The 18,007-nt window shown below is 49.5% G+C and overlaps 1 protein-coding gene across 1 annotated transcript in view; it reads left to right on the top strand.

The window, feature by feature from the left end:
* The window catches only part of OBI1 (ORC ubiquitin ligase 1), a 199,165-nt gene that overhangs the window by 84,116 nt on the left and 97,042 nt on the right, over positions 1-18,007 (top strand). The window lies entirely within an intron of this gene.

Here is an 18,007-nt window from a genome sequence, read left to right as displayed (position 1 = left end):
CGAACTGCTGCTTGGCATCTAGGTAGCTAAAAACATGAACATATTTTGATGCTAAGGTGTTTTAAGGGGTATAAAAGGGGGTGGTGATGGACGTAGCATCTGAATCAATCAAACACTCACACCCAGTCAAAAGATCTTGGTTTAATCCATCACCGTTCTTTAGCCCACTCTGCCACCACAGTTCAGACATGGCTATATGCAAATCCGTCTGACCCTGTGCCTCATGGGAACAGTCCATCCCGAACTGCCAATCCATGTCTTTCCTGGACCGGAAACAAGCTTTCGAGGACCGGTTTCTGGCATTTCAGCCGTCTTCAGCCCGGCTTGCTTAAATCCAGTGGCAAAGTGAGCAAGGGACTCACGTCTGAGCATACCCTGCCACACTTATGGCGGCCAAAAGCGGTACAAAAAGGGGTGGTGATGGACGGAGCATCTGAATCAATCAATAATGGATTAAACCCAGATCAGTTGACTGGGGGTGAGTGTTTGATTAGCTCAAACGCTCCGTCCATCATCCCCTTTTGTATCGCTTTGTTCGCCCTAAGTGTGGCAGGGTATGCTCAGACGTGAGTCCCTTGCTCACTTGGCCACTGGATTCAAGATAGCCTGGCTGATGAGGATTATGAATCCGAAACCGGTCCCAGGATGCTTGTTTCCGGTCCATGGAAAACATGGCTTGGCAGTTCGGGCTGGACTGTTCCCATGAGGCACAGGGTCAGACTGATTTGCATATGTCTGAAATGGGGTGGCTGAGTGGGCTAAAGAATGGTGATGGATTAAACCCAGATCAGTTGACTGGGGGTGAGTGTTTGATTTGCTCAAACGCTCCGTCCATCATCCCCTTTTGTATCAAGGTGTTTTAAGGGGCCGGCTAGTATTGTTAAATGTCATTCTTCCCACCCCTTACTGTCAGTGGGGCTCCACCCCGCCTCGCCCTTTAATTATATGGGGAATGGAGGATAGCTATCAATACTAAGTATGAATATCGGTATACAGGAATGCAGTTTGGGATATGTAGGGCCACTGTAGCTTTTTAATACTTGGTTGATTACCAAAGTCATGAACTTATTACGGTGGTCTTGTTGGTCTATCTTAATGATATCCTTGTATACTTTTCACAACATGCTTGAACCGGTCTTAAAATGTGCAAACAGATTTGCACCTTTTATGGCAGCATCCTCTCTACGTGAAGGGATCCTTTCAGCCCGAGTTCGGAGAGGGGGAGGTGGGGGGTCCATATGGCACACCACAGCTACTGTGTCTCAGCTATTGGGTTTGAGTTAATTTGCCACTGGTGTTCTGGGACCCATCCTACTGTGGCTCTGCAAATATCAACCTCTTCCGACTTGACTCTCAGGGTAGCAAGGGCGAGCAGTCACTGGCTTCTCTATGAGTAATATGGGGTGCTGAAGCTCAGCACTTAAAAATCAACTATCAGACAATAACTTCAATGTCTAGCCCAGTGCTTATCTTTTCAAAGAAAGAAAGTTCTTTTAATCACAGAGTTGTACTAAATACTATACAATGTAGTGTGTATCCACATTAGTTTTTGTGGATGCAATTCCCCTTTGTGGTGCTATATTCGCACTGATCACTCTCTCCTAATCCTTTCATGGGTGCCCCCCAATCTGCTGGGTCCCAATTCTCTGGGAAAACATTGAATAGTGTGAATGAAATACAGGTGGAACATTTCCTTGTTCCCATTCAAATGTGAATTCCATGTCCATCTTACCCTTTGCAATATTGGGGTGGTACTTTCAAGTCCTCTATCGTACCTTGCAGGTTCCCTTCTGTGCACCTACTACGGGAACCATGAGGAGCAAGAAGTTCTCTGGGCTGGATGTGGAAGCGAGGTGCAGGAGGAAACGGCATCAACAACAAGATGTAAACCACATGTGCCTTTTCAATGCACGCCTTTCGCACGCATATATGCCTTTCGCACGCATATGTGCCTTTCGCACGCATATATGCCTTTCGCACGCATATATGCCTTTCGCACGCATATATGCCTTTCGCACGCATATATGCCTTTCGCACGCATATATGCCTTTAGCACGCATATATACCTTTAGCACGCATATGCCTTTACTACGCATATGCTTTTACCAGGCATATTCTTTTACAACTATTTCCGTTGTAAAGGCATATGCGTAGTAAAGGCAGCCATCGGTTTAGCCTGGGATTTTAGGGCTTAGGGCAGGGGGCTCGGGTATTTTTCAGGGCAGGGAGCTGTGTTTTAGGGCTCAGGGCGGGGGGGTCGGGATCGTCTTTAGAGCTGTTGTTGCATCGGTTGTGGTTATGACCGTGTTAAGGCATTCAAAGTAATTGCATTTGTTGTTCTGTCATACAACGGGGTGCAGGGCATATCTCTACGCACCTGCATAACCTTAGTGAGCTGAGTCCGCTGTACCGACATATAATGCAGATCTGGCCGCAACAGTCTCATAGATGCAGTGATGTGCACTACCTGGGCCGCGGACGGTCCCAGCTGAGATTGAACCACTGGTGGTCAAGGTAGTTGTTATCCAGATTGGGCCAGAGGTAGATGAGGCCACCACTAGGCAAATGAGGGTTATGCAGTTGCAGCTCCAACTGAGCCTATGATGATCACGCAGTTGCAGCCACGTCTGGGCCTATGACTGTCTCCCAGTTGAGGCTCCTTCTGGGCTTATGATGATCACAACAGTTAGGGTCCCCCTAAGAATCTTGGATGAGAGACCATTGGGCCCACTTGACGCTGGTCTGATCTATCACACTCTGGCGCAGTCAGCACCCTCTCTGAATGTCCCACAGCCACTGGCGAATCACTGGGCCTCTCTTCTCCTTGACAGTCTCTCTTCCTGCAGGGCTAGGCGGACACATTCCTTCTCAAAAGGCAGGTGGTCTTCTAGGATCTTCAGGCAGATCCACAGTTCTTTCAACAAAGTACAGGCTTCAGGTAAATACTCCCTCATCTCTGGGAGACTGGATGTCGGGCAGACACCAGCCTTGGTTGCTCAGAAGTCTTTGCATGCTCTGTGGTGCACTCTCTTCCCTAGTCATAAAGGGTTTGGGACAAAGTAGTTTGGCTTTGGGCTCCTTTTTATACACCACTTGTAGACAGGGATGTGGATCCTCTGCCTCGGACTGTAGAACTGGTTTTAGGGTGGTTCTTCTTTTATGTGTATGTCCTCCTAAGGCAATTCCACACACTCCACATCCTTTGCATAGAGTGATGCTTCTCACAGCAAGGAGCACTGGGGCTTTCTCCAACCTGGAGAACCATAAAAGAAGCACAAAGAGGTGTGAGATTTCTCTACTTGGCTGTCATCAGCCCAACAGAAGGAGGAATCAAGGAAAGAAAAATAGGCAGACCTCGTCTAGTTACTTTTCACCTGTCACAGCAGTTCCACCCCTTATCCTTGCCAACCACCAGATGGCAGAGCTCAGGAAGACTAATCAGTTCCTTGCAAACAAAAGGCTTCATGGAATTTCTAAAAGTACCCTTGTCTCTATCTCCAGTGTCTAGATATCCTCCCTCCAGCCACAGGTATGCATGCATGCAATACACTTCCACTGTCTTGGAGCAAAGTCTTCAACCTCCGTCTTGTGCTTTGATATGTTTGGGACATTCAAATGGATCCCTCTGGCCTTCATTACTCCGGCTCATGCAAGCACATAGTTTATGACCTCACTTTTGGTTTAGGCTCTACACATGCACACACCCATGGCATACACACAGGATGCCAGCGCAAGGGTCTGGGCATAAACCTAGTAGAAGAACTTTACACAAGGTGGCCAATAGGCCTCACTCCAGTGATGCAAAACAATGTTCTGATTACGGTGCCGATCTCTTCTTCTTAAAATGTTTTTTTTTTTAATGATCTGCTGCCAATAGAGCGTTATGCACTGTACACAGGACCGGGATAGTAGTCCACTGCCCGCAATGAAGGTACACTTGGTGCACCCTCCAGGTCATAGAAAAGGTCCAGAACTTCACATTCTCTTCCAGGGGATACTCATCAAAGTCATAAGCACTGAATAGTCCCGCCCACGTGCGGGACCCCGGAGCAATAGCCAATAATATGCATATATCTACATATATATATATATATATATATATATATATATATATATATAAATACGCATAAAATAACCATATATATATAGATAATATGCATATACATATACATATGCAGCCCAAAATAACCATACTAGGCTAAAAAAACTGCCATAATAGCCTGTAAAATCTTTACATTTGCTAAATAAAGACATATAAAACACATTATATGCTAATGTAAAGAAGAAAACACTGCCTAGGTTTTCTTTGAAACACAAAACCTTTATTTTCAAAGGTAAAAACAGGCAGGATCATAGAGGAAGCTTTAGCCTAGATAGGCTGCATTGTAACAACAGAAAAATCTGGCGCCGTGCCTTTAAGACCTCTGTGAGCCTCCAGGCTCCCATCATGCACCACAGGTGACAGTTAGGTCAGTTCTTTTTTCCGGCTCCTTCTGTGAGGATCCTGGAGCATTGAGTTCGCCAGTTGGTGATATATTTTCACTTTCTTCTGGTATTTCTCTAATTTTTGCGTCTTTACTCGACGTCTTTAGTCATTATCTGACTAATCCAACAATTTTTTACTGTTTTTTGGCTATTTTTCCAGTTACAATGCCGGCCTTATTTGCTAAGTGTCCGGCCTGTGGTAAAAAAATGGCTAAGACAGACCCTCATTCGGTCTGTGTAGCTTGTCTACCTTCTTCTCACAAGCCAGAACTCTGCTATCACTGCAGCAAGCTTTCAGGTAGAACTTTGAGAGAGAGAGAGAGAAGAGCAGGCTTCAGTCCCTGTATGACAGAGGAGAAACTGTGAGTGGAAGAGAAGATGTTCACTCCAAGAAGCCTTCTTCTCAGCGTAAGGACAAAGGGGAGAAGAGAAAAGATCGGTCTCCTTCAACTTCGAGGGACAGATCTTCTTCCAAGGTACCTATGTGCTCAAAATCTGCATCGAAATCACCGTCGCGGCATACGTCGACGTCGAAGCATCCCTCGCCGTCGAAGAAGAATTCGCCGTCGAAGCAAGGTGAGAAGCGACATGAGCGTAGGCGGTCCCGGTCTGGCTCGCCTACGACTGCAAGAGGACGGGACTCGACGTCGTCTCATCGACGTCGACGGTCGCCGTCGAGAGGCTCGAAACATCAGTCAAGGTCGCCGTCGAGAGGTGCCATGACGTCGACTTCGAACCGGGCAGTAGAGGTTTCGACGTCGAAGAGCCCCAGTCATGCGACGTCGAGGCACACGACGCCGAGAAAATCATCGCCGTCGAAACGCCTGACGTCAACGCCGAAGAGGCATTCGTCGTCGAAGAGGTCGTCGCCGCCGAGGAGGTCGCCGTCGAGGAAATCGCCGTTGAGGAGGTCGCCGCCGAGGAGATCGCCGCCGAGGAAGTCGCCGTTGGAAAAATCGACGTAGAAGAGGATGTCGTCGACGTCTCCTGCTGCAAAAAGGCCTAGAACGGTGTCCAAAGACCGGTCTAAGGTTTCTGGGTCTTCTGGGAGGTCCTCTTCCTCACCTGAGTTGCGGATTGTGCAAATCTCTCCAGAGCCTTCGAGAGCGCCTTCACCTACAGGGGCTAACATCTCGCCGCGATGGCTGGGTGAGCTCAGAGACTGGAAGATAAGAAAAATTTACCTTCCAAGGTCTCCTTCCAAGTCTCCGGTGTCTGCTAGATCGAGGTCACCTCTGGTACGGGTGGTACAATCTGCAATACGACGTGAGCGTACTCCACCGAGAAAGTCTCCATCGGAGAGGAGGCGAGCTTCACCATCTCCTAGGTCTTCTCGTCGTCCCTCTTCTAGAAGACGCAATACTAGATCTTCGACAAGGTCTACAAATTCAAAGAGGGACTACTCTCCAACGCTGTCATCATCTCCTCCAAGTAGGATTTCACCAATTGATGACGTGATTACTTTTAATGAGGTTCTCTGTCGTGGTGCAGCGAAACTGCATATCGAGATGCCTGTCTCTACTGCTAAGACAACGGTCATTTCCGAGACCTTACATCAGAAGTTGTCATCAAGGCCCTTACTTCCTCTGGTTCCGGGTCTGTTGGGACCTGCAGAGCACAAATTCTTAACCCCGGCATCCTTAGGAGCAGTTCCTTCGCGGATCGCAAAGAAATATAAAGCACAGGACAATGATCCTTTATTTCTGAGGTCTGAGCCACCACCTGATTCAGTCATCGTCTCAGCGGCTCGTAAGAATCAGACAGGAGCGGCATCATCCTCTGTGCCCCCTGATAAGGACAGCAAAGCTATGGACTCAGTAGGAAAGAAAATGTGTGCCACTTCTGCTTCCTACATGAAGGTTGCCAGCGCCTCCGCTTTACTGGGTCGCTATGACCGTTCTCTTTGGGATTCCTTGTCTCGCTTTACAGAAAAACTTCCAAAAGAAGACAAGCAGGATTTTCTGGAAATCCTTCATGAAGGTGGGCTAGTGGCTAACCAGGTGATTAGCGCAGCTGCAGATGCTTCCGACTTGTCTACACATGGCTATGCCCATGGACTCTGTGCAAGACGCTCAGCTTGGCTAAGGCTTACGGGTCTTAAGCCTGAAGCTCAACATCGAATTCTGAATTTGTCGTTCAATGGTAAATCGCTCTTTGGGTCTCATGCTGACGATGAGATGTCAAGAATGAAGACGGAGCTCGATACTGTGAGAGCTGTTGGCCTTGAAAAGAGAAAGGACAGCTTTAAGAAAAAATACCGTCCTTATGATCGGAGACAGAGCCAGCAGAGGGTTCAAACCCCTCAATGGTCGTCACAGCAGAATCAGGGAAGATCTCAGTTCTCCCAGCGTCGTCCTGGTAGAGGAAGATTGGGCATTTCCAGACAGTCTGCACCTGGAAACAAGCAGCAGCAGCAACAAAAACAGTGAGTGCTTGCTTCCCCTGAGCCCGTTACCCACTCCGGTGGGGGGAAGTGTTCGCTTTTGTCTGGACGAGTGGAAAAATATCACAAACGACAAATGGGTGCTGAATATTGTGCAAAATGGATATGCAATCAGATTCAAGTCTCCTCCACCTTCCATTCCTCCTCAAAAGTCTGTGTTCCATCGACTTCATCTTTTGAAGCAGGAGGTGTCTGCATTAATCTTAAAGAAAGCCATTGAGGCGGTCCCGAGGGCACATCGTCGACAAGGCATTTACTCCCGATACTTTCTAGTTCCAAAGAAAGGTCCAAACAAGGAGTTCAGGCCCATACTAGATCTCAGGCGCCTCAATCAATTCATTCGGCGAGAAAAGTTCAGAATGCTGGCGTTACATAAAATAATTCCACTTCTGCATCAAAGGGACTGGATGTGCTCCATAGATCTTCAGGATGCGTATTTTCACATCCCCATCGCCCCAAAGCATCGGTAATTTCTAAGGTTTTGCATACAAACCAGTCATTACCAGTACGCAGTCTTGCCCTTCGGGCTAAAGTCAGCTCCTCGCACCTTCTCAAAGTGCATGGCAGTCATAGCGGCTTTCCTAAGGAAGAGACACATTTTCGTCTATCCCTATCTAGACGATTGGCTGCTAAAGAGTGCGTCCCCGAGTCTGTTTCAACAACATCTCACGTTCTGCATACATCAGCTGTGGAGGCTGGGCCTGCACGTGAACTTCAAAAAGTCTATCCTCAGCCCCACACAGAGGATACACTATCTGGGCGCACTTCTAGATTCAAAGGACGCAAAAGCGTATCCTTCGGAGGAGAGACTATCCTCTATTCCCCTCAAATGTCAAACCTTACTAAAGAATCTTCGACCAACGGCCAGACAGATCTCGTCTCTGCTAGGATCCATGGCGTCTTGCATTCTCCTCGTTCCGAACGCCAGACTGCACATGAGACCTCTGCAACAGTCTCTGGAGGATCAGTGGTCCCAGTTTTCAAACCGTTGGGAAGACAAACTGTCACTACCTCTGTCAGTGCGGATCTCCCTTCGATGGTGGATGCAGCGGAGTCATCTGATAGTGGGAGTGCCTTTTCAAGAGGACATGCCCAGACGATCGCTGGTGACAGATGCGTCCCTGCAGGGATGGGGCGCCCATCTGGGTCCCCTTCAAGTTCAAGGAGTGTGGTCAGAGAAAGAAAGACTGTATCACATAAACATGTTGGAACTCAGAGCGGTTCATCTGTCTCTCAAGGCTTTCTTTCCAGCACTCACGTCAGCCTCTCTGCTTGTTCAGACGGACAATACAACAACGATGTACTATCTGAACAAGCAGGGCGGAACGAGATCCAGACCTCTGTCGCTGGAAGCGCAAGCAATCTGGAAGTGGCTGCTGGTTCGGGATATGACAATTTCAGCTGTCCATCTGCTCGGTGTCCTCAACGTCCAAGCGGACGACCTAAGCAGACACTTCGCAGAAGCGCACGACTGTGTCTTAAAAGACGAAGTGATAAGAGATGTCTTCCGGTCCTGGGGGTCACCAGAAATCGATCTCTTCGCGGACGCCGACAACGCAAAATGCCGCGTCTTCGCGTCCAGGTACCCACAACGCGGGTCCAAGGGGAATGCTCTATGGATAGACTGGTCAGAGAAATTACTCTACGCATTTCCTCCGATTCCACTCATTCCCTTGGTGATCAAGAAACTGTACAAGTCGCAGACAGACATGATTCTAGTGGCTCCGGATTGGCCTCGCCAATGGTGGTACCCGGATCTCCTGCATCTATCCAAAGTGCCGCACAGGAGGCTTCCCTGTTGTCCGGATCTGCTGACGATAGAGAACGGCAGGGTGTTCCATCCCAACCTGCCGTCCCTGAAGCTAGCAGTATGGTTCCTGAGTTCGTCCAGTATGGACATCTAGGCCTCTCGCAGGACTGCATGCACATTTTACGAGAGGCAAGGAGAGCTTCTACAAGAAAGACGTATGCTTTCAAGTGGAAGCGTTTTTTCATGTGGTGTACTGCTGAAGGACGTGACCCGATTCGAGGTCAGGAACAGGTACTGTTACCATACTTACTTTCTTTGGCCAAAGCAGGTTTACAGTATTCCTAGGCAGTGTTTTCTTCTTTACATTAGCATATAATGTGTTTTATATGTCTTTATTTAGCAAATGTAAAGATTTTGCAGGCTATTATGGCAGTTTTTTGAGCCTAGTATGGTTATTTTGGGCTGCATATGTATATGCATATTATCTATATATATATATATATATATGGTTATTTTATGCGTATTTATATGTATTTATATATATATGTAGATATATGCATATTATTGGCTATTGCTCCGGGGTCCCGCACGTGGGCGGGACTATTCAGTGCTTATGACTTTGAGTATACCCCTGGAAGAGAACTAGGATTACAGGTAAGTAACTAATCCTTGTCCGGTACAGGCATAGGCTTGTGTGCCAGCACTAGATTAGGTGACACCTGGAGAAAAATCCCATATACCATGAATGGACATTCCCGTGTGTAATTCCTTCAGTATGTGAAATCACCTAAGAGACCATAAATCCCAAAATTGTATAAGCCATGCTGAAATGGTTCCCACAAGGGCTTGTTAAAGATGTCCAAAAGTTTATAGGTCTTACTAAAACTTATCAGCGTTTAATGCTTCATTAGTCTGATATTGCCCCCTGCTTTGACTCATTTCACTCACAATTTTAACTGCTAAAGATGTGCTTCTTTCCTTGTACAGATCAGTACTGAAAATGCAAATATTCTTGAAACTAATATTTTTAATACTGTTTTGGATTGAATGCATCCTGTGACCTCTCACTTTTGTAAGCTTATCCCTGAGAACAGCACTACACCTTTTCGGACAAAGAATTGCAGCAATCCAGGAAAGATTTGCTCACTGTATACCCTACCTCAAGTTTTCAGTGCACATACTGAAGTCATCTCAGCCTTAGGAATCTGCTGTCTTTATAGTCTGCAAGTTGTCTGTCGGAGATGTCCATGTTGGGTTTTTATTATGGCTGTTTTTAGTTTATCACTTACAGATCGTTTTTCAAGGACTTTCACATCTCCAATCTACTGCTTAAATATATAAACCTTTGCCTTTTCTCTCCACATAGTATAGAGTACTGGCATTCCATTTCTCATTTTGGGAGAATTGGATGCATAGAACAATGCCTTTACTTGACCACTTGTGTCTTCTAGCAGAGATACCCAATAAGAGGATTAGCTCTAATGGATACTTGCAGATTCCTCTCCTGTAAAACAACCCTAGGCGGCAGACTGGATCTGGAAACTTCAAAGCAACAAAGTCACTGGTTTGGGACGTTGGAAGTGACATTGGGCGGTACCACTGAGGCCATAAAGTGCCTGCCCTAGTGTATCGACGTCGGTTCTCTTTTTTTTTTGTGTCTTCGACGCAGATCAGGAGCTTTGATTCTCTGAGGGTATTTTTTCCTTACACTAAAAGTGTTTATCAGAAAGCAGTACCATGTCTCGCCCTAAAAAAACCAAAAATTTTATAAATATACTATGTAGGGAGTTGAAGTACAGATGTGTCTAGGGTACCTTGTGGTGTCTAGAGTTCGACCATGGCTCCAGGTCCTGCTCCTCATGGCTTTCCATGCATCCAAAGGCCATCAAGCAACAAAAGGCCAAGCTATTTTTTGCCAGGACGAAGGATGAACATCCCCGTTGGAAATCTTCTTAACATCGTTCCCATTCTCCATCTTCTTCATCGGGTAAAAAGAAGAGGAACCTCTTCGGAACTGCAACTTGTAGACCTGACGCTCAGCCCCGCTCCTTCCATCGACCTGGCTCCCGACAGGCTTTTATTCCAGGAAACATAAGTGCCTCTGCCTCGACTTCACAAGCCTTCGGCGCCGTCTTTCCAGGAGTTCTTGACTCTGGATCTCATCCAGCTGTTTTTTTTAACTCCATGGTTTCCCATGCTGTCCGCAAAAGCAGCGATGCCATCCGATTCATCTTCAGGCCAAGCAATCTCAACATACACGCTGCTGTTTCTGCTTTTCTAACCAACACTGTATGGCACCACACCTTTGGATTCTTCCCACCGTTTTGACCGAGCAATCTGCTTCTCAGCACCACAACCAATGCCATAGACTGCTCTGCCTCCACCACCTCTGCTGCGGCCATCCCCTCCTTCGGCGCCAGATGCGATTCTGCAAGCGCCACAGCTCAAAATTGAACCCCAGGCCCATTGTCACAGAGAGGCTTCGCAATTGTTGAAGAGTAGGCCTATAGATCACGCCTCCACAATTTTTTGGGATTGAATTGGAGCCTATAAATTATGAATTATGGTACTTGTGCTGGTCAGGACCAGGAACCTCTTGATTTTCAAGGCCTTCTCAGCCAGTGGCTTGGATACCTCCTCTAAGCTGGCCATGGAATTTACTACAAGTCCACTAACAGAAGTTTTCTTACTGAACAAAATTATGCTGAACGTGGTAGAGGTTTGGACTTACATCTACCTACCACTCAAGCAAAGGCGGATGTTCTCACTTCAGTGAGGCATTGCTTAAGCCCATCACAGCTTCTCTTTTACGCCAGTGGTCAACTCGTTAATGGTCCACTGTTAATGCCCTGCTCCTGATGATCAGTTTTCCTCTCAACGCACCCGTCACCTGAGAGCTTAGTCATCCAAGCTTCTTGTTAAAGAGCCCTGTCTGGTACAACCCTTTCTGACCGTGAGTCAAAAGGCCTAGAGGCCTAAGGCAAGAAGGCTTTTTCTGCAGTACGGCCGTCAACTCTCTTAATGCCAACTGTCTCCTTGCATGGTACAACCATCACATGGCCCATATTATTCTATCACATATCCCCAGCCAACATGAAGGATAACTTTCAGGAGCTGGTAGCCTAGACCCAGAATGTCTAGGATGCATCAGCGTTTGGCACCTAAGTCACAGTGCAACTTCAGGCTTGGCTCAAGACATTCAACTTTTCCTCTGACAAATCCAATGGACCTTCTCTTTGATGGAGCCTGCCTGTTTTATGACAAGGCAAATCAGCGCTGGAGCACTTCAAGACTTGCAAGGCCACATCCCGACCCTTACACCTTCAGCTTCCACCTCGGAACAAGGACTGCCGACTATTTTGTGTTCCTTTCGTGGCTTTGGGAGAGGATCTGCCTTTTCTTACTAGACAGTACCGACCAGCACTGGAGATGCAGGTAGAGGATGACCGTGAGGAAAGGGGTATCTATCCACCTTTCAACCCTCCTCCACTCCCTCCTTCCCTGCACCTCCAGGGAAGCAGGCCAAGTTGTCTTCCCCACCCAAACCCATGAGGTGCGTGTGGTGGTGGTGGTGGGGGGGTGGGTATGCATGTCTCCCTCTTTCTCCTGACTTGGCAGGCCATTAATTTGGACAAGTGGGTCCTTCAAATTGTAGCAAAGGTTTACACCCTTCCTTCATATTCCTGCCATCATCCTGCCTCGTCCCAAACATTTGACCAATTTTCAGCTGGAGGTAGTAGCTCTCCTCCTCAATTAGCGGTGAAGAATGTGCCAAAGAAGGAAAGGGCCAGGGTTGTTGTTACGTGTGTTACTTCTGGTGCCCAAGAAGGATGGCGGTGTGAGTCCGATTCTGGATCTCATGAGCCTGAACTTCCTCAAAAAGGAAACTTTCAAGATGCTGACTCTAGTGCAAGTTCTCCTGGTGTTGGAGCTTGGAAATTGAATGTGATCACTTGACCTACTGAATGCATACTTCTGAATGCCTGAGCCGACAGCCAGAACCAGTGTGTCTCTTACCAATCAGGAGTGTCGTCTTCTACCGGAGTTAGACCCAGACATCTTCTCACAATGGGGCAGTCCTCAGGTGGACTTATTCACCTCCTTGGAACAAGCTCCATGCTAGCAGTTCTGCACCCCCGTGTTCTGTTGAGGGGAGCATTGGGGGACATGTTTCAGTTGAGGTGCAACTTTCATCTGCACTATGCCCTCCCCATACCCTTGATTCCTCGAGTTTTGAGGAAGATTTACCAAGACCGAGCCCAAGTCATTATTACTGCCCCAGAGTGGCCGAGAAGGGTGTGATAGGCTATCCTTCTGCGCTTCTCTATTTGTCCCCCACTTCACCTTTCATTCAGGCAGGACCTTCTTTTGTACTTTTGAGGGGGCGGGACGGCTGGTTCTGCACCCCAATCTCAAATACCTCCAACTTCATGCTTTCAAATTGAGCTGGGTCAACTAAGCTCTTTTCAGCTGCCGCCAGAGTTGGTAGACTTCATCTTATATGCTCATCACCCCTCCACTGAATCTGGTCATTCTGGAAGATGGGGCAAATATTGCATGGTGAGTATCACTTAAAGACCACATTTTCTCAAGTGCTGCATTTTCCATTTTCCCTTGCTCAGAGGGGATGTGCCATTTGCACTGTAAAGGGCTATTTACCCACCTTGTCCACTTTCCTCTCTCTGCCTGATCAGCTATCCCTCTTTATGTCCCCTGTTGCCATGCGTTTTCTTAAGGGTTTAAAGTATGTGGATGGACCCTTTGCCAAGTCTGTTCTGCAAGGTTTCTTGGTATAATCATCCATCAACCATCCTCCCGGGCAAGGTATTTCTACGAAGTCTGTTCTACTGGTATGGAATCTGCAGGTAGAAGTATACATCAGAAGAAAAGTTACTTACCCGCGGTCACGATCTTTCTGGTGGATACTCTATCTCCCTGCAGAATCTAACCCGAACCACCCGCCTCTCCTTTTGATGGATGACTTATAGGGAAAATTAATAAGATCCCATTGTACAGTGTTCTGTTACTGCAATCCATCATCGATGTCAATCTTCCCTCTAGACTTGAAGGCTTGGAAAAAAAAGGACACTGAAGTAGATACACCGGAGTGGGCTCTTTATGGGCTTTATTGCGTTGCCTAACGCCACTTCTGGTGCTGACTAAGTCCAGCCTCCCCTACTGGCAGCTTTGTGCTTTGAAGTTTCTGGATGCTGGGGGGTGTTGTACAGGTGAGAAATCTGCTGGTAGATAGTGTTCGCCTGAAAGATCTTTACCGCAGGTAAGTAACTGTTTCTTCTTTACTATAGCAAACCGCGGTATTTGTTATCCATACCTCTGCAATAAATACTGGGCCTGTCGTGCTATGGCAGTCAATAATATGGCACCCTGGAATACATAAAACCCTAGTTCTGTAGTAGGGGATCTCTGTGTATAGTCATAATCTAGTGAATAGTCCCGCCCATGTGCGTGGACCCCGGCAATCAAAAATAATCTCTTAAGTTGTCAAAAAATTGCAGAACTGCAAAGACACTTAAGAGAAAATTTAAAGACAAATAATGCAGCCTATATCCACAGGCTACACTGTCCAGTACTTCAACTAGAAATTCCACCAAAAATCCACAAACAGCAAAGCCTGTCCAGATTTCCCTTGCTTTTACAGCAAAAAACCCTCATAATGATAGAGAGGAAGGCCTGGACAGACAAGCCCCATAGGCTGCCATTATGTGGCTTAAACAGGATACTGTGCCTTTAAGGAAACCTTCTAGAACCTTCTCCCAGTATCCCAGAATGCATAGCAGGTCCCACTGACTTCAGTTCTTTTTTCCGGCTCCTGCTTACAGGACCCTGGCATTGAGCTCTCCCTTGTTTCAAGGGTTTATTGCATATTTTGGCACTTTTGTGTTTTAAAAGTGTTGCAGTTTACTCTCTTGGTGTTCTCTTCTCTTCTGTGTGCTGCTTCAGGTGTTTTAGGGCTCTAAAATGCCTGGACTCTTTGTGAAGTGTCCAGCATGTGAGAGGAAGAAGGCCAGGGGTGATCCACATGATGTCTGCATCGTCTGCCTCCCTGAAGATCATGTCCCTGAGGAGTGCGTCATCTGCCAGCAGTTTACAACTCGTACTCTAAAGGAAAGGGCGAGGATCAGGCTGTCTGGCCTTGAGGAGAGGCGTCTGCAGGCTGCAGGTGGGTCTGGGCAGTCAGGGAAGGTTCCCTCTGCCTCTGCTGAGGCCTCTGGGGGGCTCCCCAGAGGCAGGAAGCCCAGCAAGCGGTCCCGGTCTCCGTCGACGTCGATAGCATCGACGACGACGTCGAGAGGGATGATGGCGGTGTGCTCCCCTTCTCCCCGGGGCTCCGGGTCGAGACATCGGGGCGACTCGACGTCGAAGGCACCGCGGAAGAAGTCGACGTCGTCGTCGTCGTCGACGTCGAGGGCTTCAGACCGACGTCATGGACGGAGCAGGCATCGGCGCTCGCCGTCGAGGCGACACCGCCGGTCGCCGTCGAAGCACCGGCCGACGTCGAGGGGATCCTCGATGTCGAGAGCATCTAGACGTCGGCAGCGACGTTCGTCGGCGCGAAGGCGGCATACGACGTCGCGGAGAAAGAGGTCGACGTCGAGGGATCGGCGTTCGACGTCGAGGAGGAAGACGTCGACGTCGCGGAGGCGGCGTTCGACGCCGGAGTCCCGGAAGCGTCCGTCGACGCAGGAGAAGCGACGCTCGACGTCGAGCAGACGGAGGTCGACGTCTGGGGGTCGGTCAGTCTCTCCTAAGCGTCGCAAGAGGGATTCTAGTCCCAGAAGTCACACTGCTTCCAGTGGGGGACGCAAGAGGAAGTGATCACCAGCTGAAGGGGCGGGCTCTCAGCCCCCTTCACCTCGGGGGTCGACGGGCACGGTGTACACTGCAGTATACACTCCTTCCCAGCCTCGGTCGACGCATACTCCTGTTCCTAGGGTGGTCACCCCTCCTCCCCCTCTTCCTAAAGAGGATCCTCCGGCACTGCCTCCACTTCCAGCGGGCGACCCGCCGCCACCGGTCCCTCCGCGTGGGCCGGCCCCGCAGCCAAAGGTTCCTCCGCCGAGATCCACTTCGCTGCCGTATTTGCCTGTACCTCCTAAGGGGACCCCTAAACCTGCACCCGAGGAGGCTCCGAGGAGGACCCCCCCACGGACACCGGTGGGGCGGCCACGGACTGGCAGGTCTCGCTCTCGCTCTCGCTCTGGGAGGCGGGACAGGTCGCGACACAGATCGTCCACGCGGTCGAGACGCCGCCATAGGAGGCGCGAGTCTTTATCCCGTACAGGATCCTCTGGTTCCAGGGAGAATTCCCCTGCCTTGTCGGGATCTCCGGACACGAGGGTGTCCCCGATTGATGACCTGGTGGCGTTCCAGGATGTCCTCTTGAGGGGCGCTGCGAAGCTGGGCATACCCCTGACGGTGCCCACGCCTAAGACGTCAGTGATCTTTGAGACATTGCACCAAAAACACTCGTCTCGCCCTCTCCTGCCTCTGGTACCGGGCCTGGAGGAACCAGCTATGGACCTTTTCCTCACCCCCGCGGTGACAAAGGCGGCGCCATCTAGGTTGCTGAGGAAGTACCGGGCCCCGGATTCGGATCCGGCTTTTCTGAGAGCGGAACCCCCTCCGGACTCAGTCATTGTGACGGCGGCACGCAAACAACATGCAGCTACTCCGTCATCCACGGTCCCCCCGGATAAGGAGTCCAGGTGGATGGATTCGGCAGGGAGGAAGGTCTGTGGAACAGCCGCCACCTCCATGAAGGCTGCGAGTGCAACGGCGCTGTTGGGGCGGTACGCCCGCGCCCTCTGGGACTCCCTTGAGCGTTTTGCGGAGCACTTGCCTCGTGAGCAGCGTGAGGACTTTCAAGAAGTGCTGAGTGAAGGGATGCTGGTGGCCAACCAGATCATCAGCGCGGCAGCGGACTCTTCCCTGTTGCCTGCTCATGGGTTTTGCCATGGAATCAACCAAAGACGTCACGCCTGGCTCCGTCTTACGTCCCTGAAACCGGACGCACAGCAGAAGGTGGCCAACCTGCCGTTCTCCGGCAAGTCTCTCTTTGGGAAGCATGCGGACGACGAGATGGCCCGCATGAAGGCGGAGGCCGAGACGCTCACGGCGGTGGGCCTCGAGAAGCCTAAGGAGACGAAAAAGACGTACCGCCCTTTCCAACGGCGGTTCGGTGGGCAAGGCCGTGGACGTGGCCAGGCTTCGGGACATGCGCGACAACAGCAACAACAGCAGTTCCGTAAGCCGTTCCAGAGGCGCCAGAGGGGCAGAGGAGGCCCGCAGTCTGCTCCGGCGCCCAAGATCCAAGCTGGGTCTAGGCCCTAGGTACTTACTTCCCCCGGATCCGTTACCCACTCCGGTAGGGGGAAGCATTCAATCTTTTCTGGCAGAGTGGAGAAAAATTACTCAGGACAAGTGGGTGCTGAATATTGTTTGCAATGGATACAGTCTTCGGTTCACCAGCCCGCCTCCATCGATTCCTCCGGTCAGCTCGTGGTTTCAGCTGCTAGAGCTCCAGGTGGAGGCCGATACCCTGTTAAGGAAAAGGGCGATAGAAGACGTGCCTCTGTCCCAGAGAGGAAGAGGCCTGTACTCCCGGTTCTTCCTGGTTCGCAAGAAGGACAAGAACGAGTTCAGGCCCATTCTGGACTTGCGACAGGCAAACAAATGGATTCGCAGGGAAAAGTTTTGCATGCTGTCGTTGCATCAGATTTATCCTCAGTTGCAACAGGGAGACTGGCTCTGTGCCATAGACCTACAGGATGCTTACTTCCATGTGCCCATTGCACACAAACACAGGAAGTTCCTGCGGTTTCAAGTCGGCACCAATCATTATCAATACACAGTACTCCCATTCGGACTGAAGTCTGCGCCGAGAACATTCTCGAAGTGCATGGCGGTGGTAGCAGCGCACCTGCGGAAGAACAAGGTGTTTGTCTACCCGTACCTGGACGATTGGTTGATCAAGGCATCCTCCTTCTCGGAAGCGCGAGCACACTTCCGGAAGACGTGCGTTCTCTTGAACAAGCTGGGGCTGCGCATCAACATGGCCAAGTCCGTCCCGACTCCGGTCCAATGCATACAGTACTTGGGAGCCTCCATCAATACGCTGTCAGCAAGCGTGTCTCCTTCGGAAGAGCGACGATTATCTCTCCTTCGGAAGGCTCAGGCTCTTATGGCGACTCCATCTACAACAGTGAGGACGGTGTCTTCTCTACTGGGATCGATGGCCTCCTGTATCTTCCTGACGCCACATGCTCGGCTGCACATGAGACCGTTGCAAGAGTGCTTGGAGGATCAGT

Source organism: Lissotriton helveticus, chromosome 8 (genome assembly GCF_964261635.1).
Source record: "Lissotriton helveticus chromosome 8, aLisHel1.1, whole genome shotgun sequence".
NCBI classification, from domain to species: domain Eukaryota; kingdom Metazoa; phylum Chordata; class Amphibia; order Caudata; family Salamandridae; genus Lissotriton; species Lissotriton helveticus.
Note: the sequence above shows the minus strand (reverse complement) of the source record. Positions and strands in the feature narration are given on the sequence as shown.